This window comes from Schistocerca nitens, chromosome 4 (assembly GCF_023898315.1).
Source record: "Schistocerca nitens isolate TAMUIC-IGC-003100 chromosome 4, iqSchNite1.1, whole genome shotgun sequence".
NCBI lineage: Eukaryota > Metazoa > Arthropoda > Insecta > Orthoptera > Acrididae > Schistocerca > Schistocerca nitens.
Window position 1 is genome coordinate 266,029,314 of NC_064617.1, and position 21,395 is coordinate 266,050,708.

At 43.8% G+C, this 21,395-nt stretch overlaps 1 non-coding gene across 1 annotated transcript; it reads left to right on the forward strand.

The window, feature by feature from the left end:
- Positions 1-20,898: 20,898 nt before the first annotated feature.
- LOC126254327 (5.8S ribosomal RNA) lies at positions 20,899-21,053 on the forward strand. Its single transcript, XR_007546041.1, has one exon. It is a non-coding gene; the product is annotated as a 5.8S ribosomal RNA (ribosomal RNA).
- Positions 21,054-21,395: the final 342 nt, after the last annotated feature.

Genomic DNA, 21,395 nt, shown 5'->3' on the forward strand with positions numbered 1-21,395 from the left:
AGCATTACTTTGAAAAATGTAAAAAATGCATAACATAGACCTTGAGTGAATGAAGAGATGCAGTGTTAGGAACGTAAAGGTCTGTAGAGCCTATATGAAAGTGTAACAGAGATGCTCGGAGCACTTAAATGGGGATGCCTGGAAGAAAGAGTGCGTAGTTCTCATGAAGCACTGTTGAGTAAATTCCGAGAAACTTTCCCCGAAGAATGTGCGACTGTTGTGCTGCCATCTTTGTACATGTTGCATAGTAATCATGAGAATAAGTTAAGTGAGATTACGCTGCCTAAAGAGGCATAAGGGCAGTCATTTTTTGTTGGTCTACACTCAAATGGACTAGGAAAGAAAATCGATAATAATGGTATGAAGTAGCTTCTGATATGCACTGCGCAGTGGATTGCGGAGTATGCAATATATGTAGTTTTATAGCTAAACCCAGGACTGGCAGCTCCATGACATCCCCCTAACATGTGCCGCAACCCAACAGATAACAAAGTACAAGGCACACTTTCCCTTTTGCGTTTCATCATGTGAGGTGTTGGGTGAGCTGTTTAGCAGTCCTCTAAGATGCTATTTGTCTGATCACCAATGACCTACAGGAGAAGGGAATCTCCCCGTAAGATCATGCAAATTTAAGAGAAACAATGTTGTGCAATGGATAACGTCTTACTGAAAGAAAACTACTAGATGTAGACCATTTGTGCCGGCCGTAGTGGCCGAGCGGTTCTAGGCGCTTCAGTCTGGAACCGCGCGACCGCTACGGTCGCAGGTTCGAATCCTGCCTCGGGCATGGATGTTTGTGATGTCCTTAGGTTCGTTAGGTTTAAGTAGTTCTAAGTTCTAGGGGACTGATGACCTTCGATGTTAAGTCCCATAGTGCTCAGAGCCATTTGAACCATTTAGACCATTTGAAGTACACTTACCACACCTCACAAATTTTTATTAATGAGGGGCCCATCTGACTACAAAGGAAACTAGTGGTCACTGTAACAATTTACTTCATTACCATGAGACATCGAACGCACGAATGACGCACTGCATCAGGCATCGAAATATTTAATAAGTGGAGGTGGGTGGACACATGAAAGCATTACATGAAACTGTATCATGGATGCGACCAATGACTGTGGAAGTGGTTAGTAGTTTAAAGAAAAACTCGGGAAAAGCAAGTACGAAAACCAAAGTACATGATGGTAGCAACTCTTAAGCTCTGTACTTTGATCTGAGCTGCAGACATCGCTCTGTACCTTTCTCTGCAACGACTGAAACAAGTGTTCTTTCCTGAGTCCCTAGGCAGCTAAAGTGCTCTCAGTTTACTCTCTTAAACTTGGCTGATATTGGCAGCGAAGGAATCTCGCTGACAAAACTGCAGCAGACTTTGCGACCAACAATAATTTTATGAACAAATTTAACTAATTCCTGCTCTCACAAATTTTGTCACGGTTAAATGATAGCGTTGTGGTGCAGAAATGAAGGCAGGAAATCTCTACCAGTACGAGATAGGTTTCTAACCCCAGCCAACGAAAGTGCTTGCACATACACATGCTTGGAAATTACGTCTCCTACTAAATAATTATTGTGAGCCAAGTACTGACCCAGTTAATCGGATCCAAGCGGACATTTTTTTTCATGGCATAACTACAGACAACAGCCTATTCTGAGTGCTACACCTGGCTTTCAGGTTTTATCTTTCCAACAAGGATTCCTCCTAGCGTGTCGCACAATTTAGCTTCATGGAACGCAGACGAACGCCAACTTGCCTGCTATCCGGAGATATGACAGTCTTTTTTATCCTATGTCTGCTCGGGTGACTGCCTTCAGTACTGCTCAAGTTTACGATCCTCCAGTCCTTCTAAATAAACTTTCATAACAGAAGCCAGCTAAAGAAGCTCTCCAAGGGTGCAGAAAATAACAGGTCCCCCTCACTGTAATAAGGAAATGAGAGGGGGAAGTGATTAGCTTTGCAGTCATTGGCAGTGAATGTTGTGTGCTGTTATTATGCAATGTTAAAGTATCGACTGTGCTGAGTACGCCGCCCGGGTTGGCCGAGCGGTTCAAGGCGCTTCAGTCTGGAACGGCGCTACCGCTATGGTCGCAGGTTCGAATCCTGCCTTAGGCATGGATGTGTGTGATGTTCTTAGGTTAGGTTTAAGTAGTTCTAAGTTCTAGGGGACTGATGACCTCAGATGTTAAGTCCCATAGTGCTCAGAGCCATTTGAACCATAAGCGGAGTACTGGGATGTGCATTTTATAAAATAAAATTTGGGTATAAACTGCCACGTAATAACCAGTCTTCTGACTAGTTTTATGTTACCTGTAACTATTCTTTCTTCGACCAACCTCTTTCTCTGAGTAGTTACACACATCATCGATTATTTGTTGAATATATTCCGATACCTGTCTTCTCTTACAGTATTGCCCTCTACAGCTGATTATAGTACCACGATACTTATTCCCTGGTGTTTTAAGAAATGTCCTGCTATCCTGTCCTTTCCTGGAGTTAGCCTTCCACACATGCCTTTTCTCACCTCATTTCATATCTTACCAGACACTCTAATTTTCAGTCTCCTTCTGTAACAGAATAGATTAAACGCTTTTATTTTATTCTCTTTCAGATTCCTCACAATTCATAATTCACTTTCATGCTATGCAGTATTTCAGACCAATATATTCAGAACTATATTTATCAAAATATGTTCGATAACAATAGATTTCTTTTGGTGAAGATTGTTCCCTTTCCCTATGCTAGTCTGCTTCTTATGGTGTCCTTCATTTTTTACGTGTTACTGTGCTTCCAAGGCACTAGGATTTTTTCGCTTCGTCTACCACATAGTTCCCAACTTTAATCTGAAATTCATCAATAATTCTATTTTTTCTACTCCTTCTCACTTTCGTCTGTCTTTGGTTTCATCTGAGTCCATATCCTGCAGTAAGTGAAATATCTGTTCTATTCAACAATCCTACAATCATTTTCAATTTGACAGAGATCATCATCATCATAATCGAATATCAATATTGATTTCCCTTCACTCTGAATTTTGTCCCACTTCTGAACCTCTCTTTTATTCCATTCATTGCTGCTTCAGTATAAATTTCGAAAAACTGAGGGGAAGATTACAGCCCTACCTTAAGAGATTTTAGTCTGAGTGCTGTTATTTTGATCTTCCGTTTTTAATCTTACTTTTTTGTTCTACTGAAAATTCCAAGTTACCAGTTTCCTTATAGCATATAACTATATTTTCAGGATTTCGTACCTTTTACACTATTTTAAGTCGTTGAGAGATTTTTACAGCTAGATTAATCGCCTGAAGATGTACTTATTTTTGTAAGTGTAACTTCCATGTTAAAGGGTAAGCCTCTGGTGTGTTTACCTTCCTTAAAGAAGAAAGACTCTAGAGTTTCTTTTCCATTCTTCTGCATACCCTTACGGTAAGAAAGGAAGAATGAATTGATTGTTGGTGTTGATAACGATAATCCTCCTTTACCTCCTCTGCATTACTGCAGACGACGTGTCACTGGGCACATTTGTTCTGTGCATGCAGTTCAGCTGAGGTGCCTAGTTGTTTCCTCTCCACTGTGGAATACAAAGGTTCTGTTATATTTCACTAACCTGCTGTCTTCAAGTTGATGTCCCCAGCGCAGAAAACAGCACGCAGGTCGTAGGTTCTGTATCTTGAGGCTGAAACTGAATTTTAGCGAGGTTCTGTTCTGGAATAATGTATCGCTTCTTTGAGATGCCACTCGCGTATTTTAATATAACCACACGAGAAGACTACATGATCTTAACACAACATCTTCTGATACAGCGAAGTACATGATCAAACACAATGTTTACGAAAATGCATCTTTACACTATTTGTGATACGTGTCTGTGCCTCATGACTACCGGAGTGAATCTTTAATACTGAATACTGGCAAACACATCCTGCCACAGACAACATGACTGTACATTTGGACTGCCTAATCCAGAGTGACGAACAGGAACTTAAACAAAAATTAGAAACACAGTCTACGACAGACAACATGTCTGTTCTTCTCGACTGCCTAATCCAGAGTGACGAACAGCCCGAAACACTTCGCGCGCCATACCAGAGAAGGCGTGACCCGAACGCTTCCGAAGTGCTTCGTCTGCAATTTCGTCAGTCCTTCGTTTTTGATTTAAATTGTTTTTAATAATTCTAAAATGACTGATAGTCAGCTGTTGAGAGATATTTATATTAAAAAGTGAAGTCATTCCAATGAGTAGTTTAACTAATAATAATAACTATACTTTAACGTTTTGGTGCCCTTGCTCCGAACACAGCAGCCAATCACTGAGCAGTAGCATTATGCAGGGGGGCTTTCTCACGGGAATGGTTCCGAATCTAACATCGGTCACAGGTACCTCACACCGCATTTCGTCATCTATATATTTCTTGCATCTCCACTGCTCTGGGAACAGGTTCTTGGAGGCTAATATGATGGCTGACTAAGCCAGAAATATTACACCCTTCTGGTCAGAAACATGGAGGCATGAGATATGAAGCTGAGCGCACGATAGTTCTCACATTTATTTGATATTGATTCCTTCATGATTATGTACTTCACGTTCTGTCAAAAGATTGAGGGTTTATCTCATACCTAATACATTCTACAAACTAACTTTAATAACTGTTTACTTGTCACTTCTCTCAATGATTTTAAAAACGAATGAGAATAATGTTAACCACTCTTGCCGCTTTGTTTGACCACGGGTCTTCTAAAGCTCTACCAAACTCATACTAATGCTGGATACTCCGTATCCTCCAAGCTGACGTCTGTTCCTTCTTCTGTGCCGTTAGTTGAGAGTACCTCCCACTCACAAAGGTCCACAGCACACTTTTATCACCCATCCGCCCATTTCTCTGCGTTGAAAAGCAAAATTTCCGTTGCACTTTCAATGTTGCCGCCTTACCTTTGACAGTCTTCGAGTTATTTTGACTTTTCTATACGTTGAATCTCTCCCCTGACGGCCATTTCTTTTTCTGTTCCTCCACATACGTTCGCCACTGATTTTGCATCAGCTTTCCTGCATTTCCAGTCTGCCTCATTCCTAAAGGACTTACATTGGTATATTATTTTCTCTCCCTAAACATTTTTGTATTTCTTTAATTAGCTCAAGTATTTCTTGTGTTACCCTGATTCTCTTCACAGTTACTTTTCTTTTACCAAAATCGTATGTCAGTTGCTGCTGTTACCTTTTTTAGGGATGACTCCCTTCAAAACTGAAATACTAACATTGGAATTCATTGTAACACTGTTAGCAGCCTCACAGAACTGAAAGCACGTATTGTTATTCATCAGTAGCGCGGTATGCCAATCGAATGTCTGATAGTATTCTTAAACTACAGTCTACTCTTCAATATTACCAAATTATGATATGTGTCTGCATATGCTCCTGGATACGCCTGACAATCTAATATCAGAATTAGGAATCTCTGTCTCAGCATAATGAGATCCCTCTGAAATCTTCCTGCATCTCCTAGCGTTTTCCAGGTGAACCTCTTCCTATTTTTAGACAGTGTATTCGCTATTATTGCAGAGGTCAAGATGTCTTTCTTCTCTCTCATTCCTCCCTCATTACAGCGTTGGTTGGGTTTCGATTCTGATGACAATAATCTTACCGTTGCACTGCTCACAGTAACATCTCTTTTTCCTGAATTTCAATTGACCGTTTTATTTACTGGTGCTGTTTTATACATCATCATCTTTGCTTTTTGAATTCACTGAAGGCTACCGACTCTAGATTCAGCCTTTACCTTTCCGCCGGCCGCAGTGGCCGAGCGGTTCTAGGCGCTGCAGTCTGAAACCGCGCGATCGCTACGGTCGCAGGTTCGAATCCTGCCACCTGCATGGATGTGTGCGATGTCCTTAGGTTAGTTAGGTTTAAGTAGTTCTAAGTTCTAGGGGACTGATGATCTTAGAAATTAAGTCCCATAGTGCTCAGAGCCATTTGAACCATTTTTTACCTTTCCCTTCAGCCTTTTTCTACCACCCATATCACATTCAGACATTTGATATTTCAGACTCGACTTTTCGTTGATTTACCTTTTCTATTGATCACTCCTCCCCCCACTCCCCCCCACATCCCTTAGCAGTTTAATCTCGGATATACGAATGGGAGACTATTTCCCAATCTTCGCTCTGCATAGTTACTGCACACCCACGTGAAACGCCTGCAGTCACGTCTTCGTCTCCCTCTACAGTTTAACCTCTCACGCTTTCTTTCAATACTCCATGAACTTCGGCTCTGGATTTGTGGTACACCTGAACCCATGACTTATTCAAGTTATTTAAGTTGTCCATAAAGATGCATTCTCCCCTATTCGACTGAACGACTTTACATTTATATCGATGCAATACCTTATACTCGTATTTATGTTCAGACTTGGTATTTCCCTATTCGGAGTTTTAACTTCCCTCCAATATCAATTCTGACTTCTGCACTGTGTCACCTAAGCATTTCTGATAATAATTACAGTAAATATTTTAGAACTACATGGTAATTCTCTGTCTTTTCTCGAATACACTGATGTTGCAAAAGTCACGGGATAGCGACGTGGCCGGCCGGTGTGGCCGAGCGGTTCTAGGCGCTTCAGTCTGGAACCGCGCGACCGCTACGGCCGCAGGTTCGAATCCTGCCACGGGCATGGATGTGTGTGATGTCCTTAGGTTTGTTAGGTTTAAGTAGTTCTAAATTCTAGGGGACTGATGACCTGAGATGTTAAGTCCCATAGCGCTCTGAGCCATTTGAACCATTTGATAGCGACGTACGTATGTACAAATGGTGGCAGTATTGTGTACACAAGGCATAAAACGACAGTGAAATGGCGGGGCTGTCATTTATACTCAGGTGATTCATGTGAAACGGTTTACAAAGTAATTATCGCCGCACGACGTGAATTAACAGACTTTGAACGCGGAATGGTAGTCGTAGCTAGACGCATGGGCCATTCCATTTCGGAAATCGTTGGGGCAATTAAACATTCAGAGTTCCACAGTGTCAAGGGCGTGTCGAGAATACCAGTTTCAGGCATTGCCTCTCGCCAAGGACAACGCAGTGACCGATCAGCTTCACTTAGCGACCGAGAGCAGCGGCGTCTGCGTAGAGGTGTTAATGCTAACAGACATGCAACATTGCGTCAAATAACCGCAGAAATCAACGTGGTACGTACGACGAACGCATCGGTTAGGAAAATGCAACGAAATTTGGCGTTAATGGACTATGCAGCAGCCGACCGACGCGAATGCCTTTGCTAATAGCACTACATCGCCTGCAGCCCCTCCTCTGACCATATCGGTTGGATCCTAGACGACTGGAAAACCGTGACATGGTCAGATGAGTCCCGCTTTCAGCTGGTGGAAGGCCGGCCGGTGTGGCCGTGTGGTTCTAGGCGCTTCAGTCTGGAGCCGCGCGACAGCTACGGTCGCAGGTTCGAATCCTGCATCTGGCATGGATATGTGGGATGTCCTTAGGTTAGTTAGGTTTAAGTAGTTCTAAGTTCTAGGGGACTGATGACCACAGATGTTAAGTCCCATAGTGATCAGAACCATTTGAAATCAGCTGGTGGAAGGGTTCGAGTGTGGCGCAGACCCGACGAAGGCCATGCACCCTAGTTGTCAAGAAGGCACTGTGCAAGCGGTGGTGGCTCCATAATGGTGTGAGCCGTGTTTACGTGGAGTGGACTGCGTCCTCTGGTCCAACTGAATCGATCATTGACTGGAAATGGGTAGGTTCAGCTATTTGGAGACCGTTTGCAGCCATTCGTGGACTTCATGTTTCCAAACAACGATTGAATCTTCATGGATTGACAATTCGCCCTGTCAGAACATTCTGGACGTCTCGAGCGAATGATTTGAACATCCAGATAGCGCCCGACATGAATCCCACCGAACATTTATGCAACACAATCCTGAAGTCAGTGCCTGCACAATCTCCTGCACAGGTAACACTTTTGCTAATACGGCCGGCTGTAGAAGCAACATACTATTTCTGCAGGAAACTTCCAGCGACGTGTTGAGTCCATGCCACGTCGAATTGCTGCCCTACGCTGGACAAACGGAGATCCGACACGATGTTAAGAGGTATCCCATGACCGGCCGATGTGGCCGAGAGGTTCTAGACGCTTCAGTCCGGAACCGCGCTGCTGATACGGTCGCAGCTTCGAATCCTGCCTGGGGCATGGATCTGTGTGATGTCCTCAGGTTTGTTCGGTTTAAGTAGTTCTAAGTCTAGGGGACTGATGACCTCAGGCGTTAAGTCCCACAGTGCTTAGAGCCATTTGAACCATTAGGTACCCCATGACTTGTCATTTCAGCGTATAACAAATAATTTTTAACACGTAGGTGTAGATATCAACTTCGATCTCATGCAGTCGTTGCTGAAAGTTGTCAGAAGGCCGTACCGTCCTTGCTGTTTAGGTTGTTCGTGGAGAAATATCGCTTTCCTTCTCATTTGTCCGCTAACCAGCGTCGGTTCACTGACAGCAGAAAACAACACAGTGCTGGCGGAAATTACCGCTTAATAGTTGTTTTAGAAACGGCTGTCGAGAGCACATCTTTGTTCCCGAGGCAACGGTAGGGAGAAAAACGTTTCCATCCCAGTGTACAGGTCACTGGTTTAGGCATATCAAGAAAAAAAAATTTTTTTTCTCCGAATTAAAAATTTCTCCTTCGAATCCTAAAATATTTTGTTGACACCGACCCTCATAGGGAGAAACGATCACCACGATAAAATAAGGGATATCAGGGCTCGTACGGAAAGAAATAAGTGTTCGTTCCTTCCGCGCGCTATACAAGATTGGAATAATAGAGAATTGTGAAGGTGGTGCGATGAACCCTCTGCCAGGCACTTAAATGTGATTTGCAGAGTATCCATGTAGATGTAGATGTATGTCGATAATTCGAAAAGTTACGTTTCGAATGCGATGAGACTGGGTCAAATTGTGTAACACGTTACACTTTATAAATAAAAGGTGAACTGGTTAAGGGATTTACGAGACTAGACTGTTTCAGAAAAAACACAATACAAGAAAACTAACGATCTTCGCATTGAATTACGAAATGGATTACTGTAAAATACAATGGCATCAGGACACTGTACGAATAAAACTTACGGGCTTTAGTGCACAATCAGGGTGACAAAGTATTTTGAAGAGACCGAGGAAAAAGGATATATTGAACCAGAACAGTCAATGATGCGTATTCTGGTTCGGACGACGGTAATACCGGCCCGCATCTCGTGGTCGTGCGGTAGCGTTCTCGCTTCCCACGCCCGGGTTCCCGGGTTCGATTCCCGGCGGGGTCAGGGATTTTCTCTGCCTCGTGATGGCTGGGTGTTGTGTGCTGTCCTTAGGTTAGTGAGGTTTAAGTAGTTCTAAGTTCTAGGGGACTTATGACCACAGCAGTTGAGTCCCATAGTGCTCAGAGCTATTTGAACCATTTTTTTTGACGACGGTAATACCGAGATATATATATATATATATATATATATATATATATATATATATATATATATATATATATATATATATATATGCTAAGGAGAACAGCAATCACGTCGATTAAGACGTAATAAGATTAGAGGAGCAGTCAATTAAATTTAAACTGAACACTAAATCTCACGAACAGCAAAGCCCGAATAATAAATTGGTTAATCTCGGGAAGACGCCCAACAGATCAATCAGGAATTAATAATAAATACATTGTAAGCTAGTTGCAAAGGTCGGTAGTAACTCTCTTCAATTTTATAAACCAACAAGCGCATTAATAAATACACTTACCAAGATGAAGGTTACAAGCAAGCAGTAAAATTCAAAAGCTAGATGCGGAGGCCGTCAGATGCACTTGTTAAATTTGTAAAGTACCAAATACATATATCAAGATGAAGATATTAAATAAAGTACGAATAAATGCATCCGAAAGATTTTCCTCATGGGATACTGAGGTTAGCCAAAACGATACGACAGGTTACAGTCGCAACAGTAACAGCCTCGCCCCAAAAAGGTTCACTCGGCAAAGGCGATAAGGTAAGAAGCACGCGCTTGGCAGACACACAACTGGGAACACACAGATGGAATTGCGCAACGTGAAAACAGCAGTGGGAGAGACATCGCATGGCAGATGAATACTAGTGAACCACTCCAAAACGTGCTCACCCAGCACCTTTAATGGAGATTCGTCAGGAGACTGCAGCTGTTTTCAAGATGCCCAGTGCTGTAACTCCTGGAACTGGAGGCCCAACGCAGAATACTCCCCTCAGGCCGCAACGGCCCGCCTGTTGCTAACGAGCATCTCCCAGCTCTGCGCGGCCCCGCCGAACTGATACTTCAACGTGCTCTCCCCCAGCCATGCCGCCAGTGCCCGACGGACCATCACAGCGACGAACTCAGGACTCCAGGAACTGCCAACACGACCCCGCGCCGCGTACCAGCTCAAAGGCACACAGAACCGCTTCCTTCCTTCTAATATCGCCTCACTGCTTGCCGGTTCGACTTCAAAAGAGAGACCACCAGGACCTCAGTCCACAACGCTTGCGCTCTCTGGCCAAAGATATGGCCACTCGCAAGACGGATGCGACCTATCGACTCGCGGCAAGCTCCATTTTGTGATGAAAATGGCCTATCTTTGTGGTTTTCAGTGTGTTCAGTCCTGCTATTATGTCAGTAAATACGTACTCCACACAGTATTTAAGAAACAATTTTTTGGCGAACTTCCTGATAGGTCTTTGATTCACTAGTGCACTTCATTTCAGTTCAGTGTAAATGGGATACTAGGCCAAGGAGGTCTACATTGATTCATAAAAAAGGGACCGGCAAAAATTTCTTTGAAACGTGGAAAGAAGAACGTTTTGCGCAAAGACCTCTAATGAAACTCTTTGTTAAATTCTTACCTAAAGAGGGAGGGTGTTCTAAGTACCTCTGCGAGAAGTTGCCTCATGTGTCAGATACCAAAAGTTTGTTGGGCCTTAAATTACAAAAAAAAAGGAAAAAAAGCAGTTCGTTTCCAACTTTCAATAAAAAATGGCTGTGGGTGAGAGGGAGAATTGTGTATCACTGCAGGGTATTGTTACTAAGTTCTTATGGAACCAAAAGGACCCACACCATACTACTGTTGCAAGCCTGAAAAATCGTTTCTTGAACATTAACCGCGATTGTTTTTCTGAAAGCGAAAATTACTGACCACCATATCTCTGAAGATAAGACGTGGTGTCAACACTGAGAAGGAACGCAAAAGAACAGTCGATAGAGAGACGATAGGCGAATTCTGTAACAAAGAAATAATTCAAGACCACCATTTGCATGTAAACCTGTGTGCACAGACCTCTGCGTTATTCAATGAGTGATCCTTTCGAATGTCTTGTAGTCTAGAGCTACAAGACGCAACTGACCCAAGTTTAGAGGGTCAAGTGGGAGAAGAAGACAAACTTCAGGTTGTAACACGTTAACGCCAGGCCGCACTACAGTTTTGCGGCCATAGGACTCAATGCCAAGTGTGGCTTGACTTTCATGCCACGTCCACCGTACTCACCTCGACACTTCTCTCTCTTTTGGCCTGAGAATAACGGACTACGTCGTCCACATTTTGATGCTGTCTCACTTGCAAGACGGTAGCTACCTTGAGGTGGTTCAGGTCTTTTTTAGGAGCGCGGCATGCGGACTCCTGTTCATTGCTGACAAATGCGCATGATGAATGGTGCTGACTGTGTCCCACAATGACGGTTCATAGCTGAAAACTAGATCTGCTAAACTGTGCTTTGTCTGTTTGTTGTAGTTAACATCAAAATGCACAGAAGGCACTAGTTTCGGCTCGTAGTTGTAGTCTCTGGGGCTAACAACAGTTGTTGTCCCGACTGTTTTAGAAATGTAGTGTAACCTCCACTGCGATATTGCCAGGAAGTGAAGACGAGATTTGACATTGTCGCCGAGTTGTATTAAGAGTGAGAGACTGAATTTCAGTCAGGCCCATGTTGCGGTCATAGATTTACACTGTGCTGTAGTTTTTCGATACGCAATCAGGATCTGGGAACGTCCAGAAGCCGTAAATTCAGAACCGCCACACTCCATATGCAGCAGACTGATACTTTATGCATGCGAGCATCGCAGACACGGTCAGAAGCTTTGGCAACGCAAGAAAAGCCGATTACGAGATAATCTGAAGCTGTGGCCGTTACAAACAGAAACACATCGTTCACGCCTCTATTGTCTGGCGAGATAACGTAATACTCAAACTCTCCGGAGGACTGAACTATCTGCACTCAGATGGGAGACTTTACTGTGGTAATACGGATAGCGAGGGTGTCCTGTATCGTTGCCGCGGCTGAACTGGACGTGTCACCCCCCCCCCCTCCCCCCTTCCTCCCGTGAGTCTTTTGTGAGCTGCTCACATCCGGTCCAGTTGTGGGCGGACCTCCCACTACCCTCTCCTCTCTCTTCCCCTCAAGCTTCCGCTGACCTGACGTGCGCGTCTGCCTCATGACCATCAAAGGGACGGCTGCGTGTGTTGTGTAAACAACGTCTGTTCAGGGTACCCTGCTACACAGTTCGGTATACGTGTGTTACCTTCTGCATCCTGAAATAAAACGCGTGTCGCCCAAACAGCGGGAGTTACGTAAATCTGTCAGCTGGAGCCGGTGTTTAGGGTTCCGTAGCTGCACTAAATGAGCGCAGTTACCTTTTTAAAATGATTCGAATATGTCGACCAGGCCGTTCAGTGACTTGCATCAATCTAAATTAATGTTTTTTTTTCTCTTTTTTTACGCTGACGTAATAAAAAAACGCAACACCGAGGACAGGTTTTGCGATGTAAACGAAAGTTGATAGGCGTGTTCCTGCCTCTTAAAAATGGTGTCTTATTCAGGTTTCATGCCAGTCGCATAATAATGGCGCTAGAAGTGCCAGTATGAAGATGCAAATCAGGTTTGCTTCAAATACACGCCGTAATGAGCGTTAGTTACCTTTGAGATTGGACGTGGCTAGTTGATGTTAGTCAAGAATGCCTTTAAGACGGTAAGGTCGTCTAATATGGCTACGAGAAGCCGGGTGTTCCTTCTGCGATATTGCAAAAAGACTTGGCAGGAATGTAGCCATCGCAGATGACTGCTGGCAGCGGTCATCGCGAGAATGCACGGTTGCCAGGAGACCAGGCTCTGGAAGGCCGCGTGGCACGATCTAGAGGGAAGACCATTGTGTTCGGCGTATGGATCTGGCGCATCGTACTGCATCTGCAGCAGCAATTTCAACAGCAGTTGGCACTACAAGGACACAACGAACTGTTACAAATCGGTTACTTCAAGTACAACTCCAAGCCAGATGCTGTATAGCATGCCTTCCATTGGCCCCAAACCACCTCCATTTGCGAATTGAGTGGTGTCAAGAGAAAGATCATTGGAGGGCGGAGTGGAAGTCTGTTGCGTTTTATGGTGAAAGTTGATTCTGTGTCGGTGGCAGTGACGGCTGTATGTTGGTTAGGAGGAAGCCAGTTGAGTGCCTGCTACCAACCTCTGTGTGTATTACACACATTATACCTACACCTGGAATTAGGGTCTGGCGTGCGATTTTGTATGTTAGCAGGAGCACTATATTGGTTGTTCCAGGCACCCTAACTGCAAAATTGCGCGTCATTCTGGTGATTCGACCTGTAGTGCTGCCATTCATGAATAGCTTCCCAGGGGAGGGGGATGCTTTCCAACACGCTAACGCTCGCCCACATATCGCTGTTGTAACCCAGCACGTTGTACAGAGTGCCAACATGTTGCCTTGGCCTGCTACATCGCCAGAGACGTCTCCTACTGAGCACTCGTGGGACATCACCGGACGAGAATTCCAGCGACGTCCATAAATAGCATTAACCGTCCGTTTATTGACCGATCACGTGCAACCGACAAGAAACTCTTTCCTCCAAATTGATATCCTGCGGCCGTACAAAACAATGCATGTACGTAAGCAATGAATGCAGTGCATGCAGTCAAAATTCTGGCTGTTACACCGTTTATTAATGTACCGGCATTTCACATTTGCAACGGCTTATCTCGCGCTTACAGTACTATAATATTGCAGTCTTAATCACTAAAATATGTTACCTAGACAAATAAGTTTCCGAAATTTCATTAGTCTACATTATTTTCTGGTATGGCGACTTGTCCGTCGCTGTATATTACTACACTACTGGCCATTAAAATTGCTAAACCAAGAAAAAATGCAGATGGTAAACGGGTATTCATTGGACAAATATACTAGAACTGACATGTGATTACATTTTCACGCAGTTTGGATGCATAGATCCTGAGAAATAAGTACCCAGAACAACCACCTCTGGGAGTAATAACGACCTTGATACGCCTGGGCATTGAGTCAAACAGAGCTAGGATGGCGTGTACAGGTACAGCTGCCCATGCAGCTTCAACACGATACCACAGTTCAAGAGTAGTGGCTGGCGTATTCTGACGAGCCAGTTGCTCGGCCACAATTGACCAGACGTTTTCAGTTGGTGAGAGATCTGGAGAATGTGCTGGCCAGGGCAGCAGTCGAACATTTTCTGTATCCAGAAAGGCCTGTACAGGACCAGCAACATGCGAGCGTGCATTATCATGCAGAAAAGTAGGGTTTCGCAGGGATCGAATGAAGGGTAAAGCCACGGGTCGTAACACATCTGAAATGTAACGTCCACTGTTCAAAGTGCCTTCAATGCGAACAAGAGGTGACAGAGACGTGTAACCAATGGCACCCCATACCATCACGCCGGGTGATACGCCAGTATAGCGATGACGAATACACGCTTCAAATGTGCGTTCACCGCCATGTCGCCACACACGGATGCGACCATCATGATGCTGTAAACAGAAGCTGGATTCATCCGAAAAAATGACGTTTTGCCATTCGTGCAGCCAGGTTCGTCGTTGAGTACACCATCGCAGGCGCTCCTGTCTGTGATGCAGCGTCAAGGGTAACCGCAGCCATGGTCTCAGAGCTGATAGTCCATGCTGCTGCAAACGTCGTCGAACTGTTCGTGCAGATGGTTGTTGTCTTGCAAACGTCCCCATCTGTTGACTCAGGGATCAAGACGTGACTGCACGATCCGTTACAGTCATGCGGATAAGATGCCTGTCATCTCGACTGATAGTGATACGAGGTCGTTGGCATCCAGCACGGCGTTCCGTATTACCCTCCTGAACCCACCGATTCCACATTCTGCTAACAGTCATTGGATCTCGACCAACACGAGCAGCAGTGTCGTGATAGGATAAACCGCAGTCGCCATAGGCTACAATCCGACCTTTATCAAAGTCGGAAACGTGATGGTACGCATTTCTCCTCGTTACACGAGGCATCACAACAACGTTTCACCAGGCAACGCTGGTCAACTGCTGTTTGTATATGAGAAATCGGTTGGAAACTTTTCTCATGTCAGCACATTGTAGGTGTCGCCACCGGCGCCAGCCTTGTGTGAATGCTCTGAAAAGCTAATCATTTGCATATCACAGCATCTTCTTCCTGTCGGTTAAATTTCGCGTTCGTAGCACGTCATCTTCGTGGTGTAGCAATTTTAATGGCCAGTAGTGTAAACGGCTAAGTCTGTTCATGGAGCACGATTCCAGTTGCCGGTTGCCAATAAAAAGGCTTCCAGGGGCAACAAAAATTTGATATTGAGTATTTCAAATAAATACTGGCCGAATTTAAACATTTAAAATGTCCTCATCTAGTTTTATGTTAAACGTTTGCCACGCTAAGCGAAGTATTATAAACAGAAACTGTGTATATGTCTTGAGGCAGCGTAGCTCAAGGTGCGCATATTACCCAGACTATATTCATGCAGTATTGAAAAATGAGAGCATTTAGCGACTTACAACAAACTTAACGCATAATTTCTAGCTCATCTAAAATTTTTCTCGCTTACATGCCCAACGTCAAATATTTAACACATTACTACTTTGTAGTTAGATGTTTGAAGCTGTTTTATAGATGAGGTTCGATTCTTTAAAGAATCGGGCATGGTGCCTACAATCGTATGGACTCTGAAGAAACAGCCAAACGTCGATATCGCTAGTAAGGTATTTATTAAATGTAGATAAGTGGTTGCGTCAAGATTATAACATTGCATCATCTTTTCCCTCAGTACTGCAAGTGGCCTTACACCATTTCAAACCGCTGTAGAAATGTCACCACTAATCAGAATGACGTCAAATTGCAACGGAATATATAGGAGAAGGGGGAAACGTATGGCAGAAGAAAAACAAATGGTTACAAAATGTAGCAATAGAAGGAGCTGTAAGCATCATAATTTAATAGTGATAGACTAGAAATGGCAAATAAATCATACAACAATACCTAAGGTGTACGTTTGACGTTAAACTGTACTACTCAGTGTACATGGGTGTGTCTCTGTTAGCCCATCCACCACGGTAAGGTCGTATCACTTTGGATGGGAAAAATCGGTTTTTAATTGTCTTGAGGCCAAACCCGCATAAAAAGCATCACTCGCATTGGTTTTTAATTGTCCTGAAGCCAAAAATCGCATAAAAAACATCAATCACATCGGTTTTCAATTGTCTTGAGGTGAAGAGCCACATAAAAACCATCAATCAAAATCAAATGAGGATTATTAATTTCTGTGCGACTGGTGGAAAACATGTTCAATATGCTGTACACCGTTTTCTGCAACAAGCTGAATTCGAAAAACAGCATGTTCCACAACTGATCGAAGTGTTTTCGGGGTACCGTTGCGATATGCGTGCCATAAGTGCAGCTAACTATGCAATCAGGACACTGAAGACATCTTTAGATAACCGCCCCACAGCCGGAAGTCACACGGATAGATCAGGTGATTGGGACGGCCTGGCTGTAGGGAAATGGCGGCTGATAATTCTAGCATTTCCGAAATGGGGCTTCAGCAGCTGCTTAACTGGATTTGCAATGTGCGGCGGTGCGCCATCTTGCATAAAAATGATCCAATCCACACATCCACGCTGTTGTGGAGCTGGAATGACGTGGTTGCGCAAAAGACACACACAGCGCACACAGTTAACAGGACCGGAAGCACCTGTCTCTTAGAAAAAATATGGCCCTTTTCAGGATGAAGTGGTACTGGTTGATTTGCGTGCGGATTTTCCATTGCTCATATTCGACAATTCTGTTTATTGAAATATGCTATCAGATGGAAGTGGGCTTCGTCTGTCCATAAAAATCTTCCATGGCCAATCATTGTCACTGCCATGCGAGCAAGAGATCCTAAAGCAAAGGTCTCTTTTGATGGCAGTAAGCAACTCGTACATATGGATAATTTTCAGTCGATAGCAAAGAAGGATGTTTCATAGGATTTTACGCACCGTGCTCACCGGTATGTCCAATATTGAGCAATTCTCTGAGCACTACACTTTTGCACACCACCACTCGTCTCTTCCTGCATTGCTGTGGCCACTGCTTCCACTAACGTCGAATCAATTCGTTTCCTCCACCAGGTTGCACACCATAAGGAACCATCTATTCGAATTTCCGAATCATTTGCTCCAGACCCACGGCAGTCATCGGACCAACGCCTTCTTTCAAACGGTTCAGTGTCCGGAACATCTGCAGAGCGACATGTGCATACTCATAATTCTTGTAATACAGCTTTACAAGCAGATCACGATCCTGCATTGAGACAGTCATGGTGAATGTTGCAGACGCGAAAGGAGGAAAAGCCATGCACCTGGCATGTTTATACCAACTTCAATGGGTCGTAAACACGACAGGTGTTTCCATTTACGTATTCTGACACATACAGCGCCATCTATTGATCAATTTTCACACTATTTTTTTATCTTCTACCATACGTTTTCGCCCTTCTCCGATAATATTCCGTTGCAGTTTTACGTCATTCTGACCAGTGGTGTTATTTCTACAGCATTTTTGAATTTTAGTTGTAATCACCGTATATATATATATATTCAAACATAAAAGAATGTACAAACATGATACTAATAGGTCAACTAAGAGTGCTCAGACACATCAAAAACTAGTAATATAACTGTTCACTGGTATGCGCAGAATGTCTGAAATTTAGTTACGAAAACATGTCTGCTGTTATGAAGCATTTGTCCCATCCTGCAAGGACCGCTGTCAAGAGTTTTCCAATTATGTTTATTATAAGATAAGAATGAGTACCCTCCATCTTCTGTAACAATATTTATAGTCAAACTTGTTTCTCCTATTCGTGTTACGCATTTTCAGTGGCGTATAAAAAATTAAATACGTAACTGTTCATGTATACATATTACATTACGAGTTTTGTAGCATTTCCTGGCAGCACATGTTGGGTATGTTACTATTTCTACTATTTATGCTTACGAAACTGTGATTTAGTTCTTGCTTGTATGTGTGTTATTCTTACTGTGTGTGCAGTGGCCCCGGTGCAAACTCTAAATGAACGCAACATAAATTTTCAATACCTGTGTGTCACAATTACGCATTTCGCTAAATAAAACTGTGCTGGACAGGCACTGCACGTGATCTTGTTACTGACAAGGGAACCTCCCCATCGCACCCCCCTCAGATTTAGTTATAAATTGACACAGTGGATAAGCCTTGAAAAACTGAACACAGATCAATCGAGAAAACAGGAAGTAGTTGTGTGGAACTATGAAAAAATAAGCAAAATATACAAACTGAGTAGTCCATGTGCAAGATAGGCAACATAAAGGAGAATATTAGCCGATGAGCGCCATGGTCTCGTGGTTAGAGTGAGCAACTGCGGAACGAAAGGTCCTTGGTTCGAGTCCTCCCTCGAGTGAAAATTTTACTTTATTTTCGCAAAGTTACGATCTGTCCGTTCATTCATTGACGTCTCTGTTCACTGTAATAAGTTTAGCGTCTGTGTTTTGCGACCGCACCGCAAAACCGTGCGATTAGTAGACGAAAGGACGTTCCTCTCCAATAGGAACCGAAAACATTTGATCGCAAGTTCATAGGTCAACCGATTCCTCCACAGGAAAACACGTCTGATATATTCTTTACGACACTGGTGACGGCATGTGCGTCACATGACAGGAATATGTTGTCGACCCACCTAACTTGCACACTTGGCGAATGGGTAAAAAGATTCTTCTACCTTGCCCGATTTAGGTTTTCTTGTGGATGTGATAATCACTCCAAAAAAAGTGATGAAAACATAAGAGTTTGTCACATAAACTGCATCAAATGAATGCAACAGTTTCAGAGTCGCACAGTTTTCCGTGTGCTCTGTCAAAACATATGTTTTTTACGTTTTCAAATGTTTCCGTGCGTAGACCGTGAAATATGTATATGTCCAAGCAAATCTGAACATGTCCTGTAATTTTGGAGAGCGAAGTTGATTATGTGTGAGTGCCTGAACTTTGATAATTATCTGAAAATAAAAAATTAAAATTTTCACCCGAGAGAAGATTTGAACCAAGGACCTGTCGTTCCACAGCTGCTCACGGTAACCACGGGACCACGGCGCTCGTAAGCCAACGCTCTCCTTGATGTTGCCTACCTTGCGCATGGACTACTCAGTTTGTATATTTTGCTTATTTTTTTATAGTTCCACACAACTTCTTCCTGTTTTCTCGATTGATCTGTGTTCAGTTTTTCAAGGCCTATCCCTGTGCCAACTTATAACTAAATCTGAGGGGGGTGCGATGGGGAGGTTCCCTTGTGAGTTAAGTAAGTTATCGTGGGAACTGTAGCAGTGCAGTGTGTTGTGTACATAGTTCCGCGTAGTCAGCGCGTACACAACTTTCCCACTAGAGCGCGCCCCGCTAAGCACAACAGCGCAGGCGCAGCGCTCGTCCGTCTCCGCACTACGAGTTGTCGCTGCCATAGAGACGGACCAAATTCTGCTTCCGCCGATCCGCGTATTAATATGTAACGCAGCCAATGAGATTGCTGCTAACATAGAGCCGCTTCTCCTCGCGGATCACACTCGCGCAGTGATACCTGAACGCGCGAGGTATTATAACGAGTGTACAGACCTCGGATTAGTCAGTCTACATTTGTCCGTACCAGTCTATTGTCAAGATTCAGTCTGAGCCTAATAAGATTACCATATCCTGTACATAGCCATGAAGATAAGTGTATAGACACTTTTGTCAAGTATCAGAGATATGTGAGAATAAGATTAATGTACCAAGACCAAAGGAACTTCAGATTGTTAATTGTAAATAGCATCCAGAACCAAGTTAAGTAATTTTTATGCTTGTTATTATTTTAATAAATGTGTGTGAAAATTGATCAAGTTCTGTTTAAAGTTAGTCAACGTCAATCTGCTACTCTGAGCGTGCAAGTGGCATTTCTATCGTCTGACCTAACGGCAGAAGATAAACACGCCACGATAAGACCACGAGACATATTGCTGACACTCGCCTACTTCGTTAGAGAGACAAGTCAAATAATCTGATGGTGTGTGTGCTGAAGGTCTTACAGTACGCACTCCACACAGTGAAGCAGAACATTTTGAAGGCGCACGTCAATGGGTAAGTAGTGTGGTAGTGCGCCTCCTCTAGTAATATATATCTGAATTTTATCATGGATACACATGTACGTTTTATTTATTTATTTATGTGTTTATTTAAATGGTGAATTAGTGAGAATACTATCTGTCTTGTATCGACTATCGATACCACCCTGCCGGCATATCAACTTGAGAATGGAATTGCAAGTTTCCATTTGATGCCGATAGTGGTCTCAAAGGGTCTGGCAGGCCCAGTGATGCGCGGCCGCTGCGCCATGCCACCAGCAGCTCCGGACTGCGAGCCACCTCAGCCGCTGCAGTGCAACTTGACTGTGCGGGGGGAGTGGGGAGGGGGGGGGGATTCGTGAACCGTTCCTACTGCTTTCGACCCAAGTAGCCGCTCTACCTCACGACATTCATCTTGGTGACACTATGGTGGCGCCAGGACGGTGGATCACTCGGCTCGTGGGTCGATGAAGTACGCAGCAAATTGCGCGTCGAGATGTGAACTGCAGGACACATGAACATCGACGTTTCGAACGCACATTGCGGTCCATGGATTCCGTTCCTGGGCCACGTCTGGCTGAGGGTCGGAATCAGCATGTCATTCTCAGTGGAGAGAAGTCTTCCGAAGTAAGAGTGATTTCAGGTGTGCCGCAGGGAAGTATCGTCGGACCGTTGCTATTCACAATGTACATAAATGACCTTATGGATGACATCGGAAGTTCACTGAGGCTTCTTGCGGATGATGCTGTGGTATATCGAGAGGTTGTAACAATGGAAAATTCTACTGAAATGCAGGAGGATCTGCAGCGAATTGACGCATGGTGCAGGGAATGGCAATTGAATCTCAGTGTCGACAAGTGTAATGTGCTGCGAATACATAGGAAGAAAGATCCCATATCATTTAGCTACAATATAGCAGGTCAGCAAAT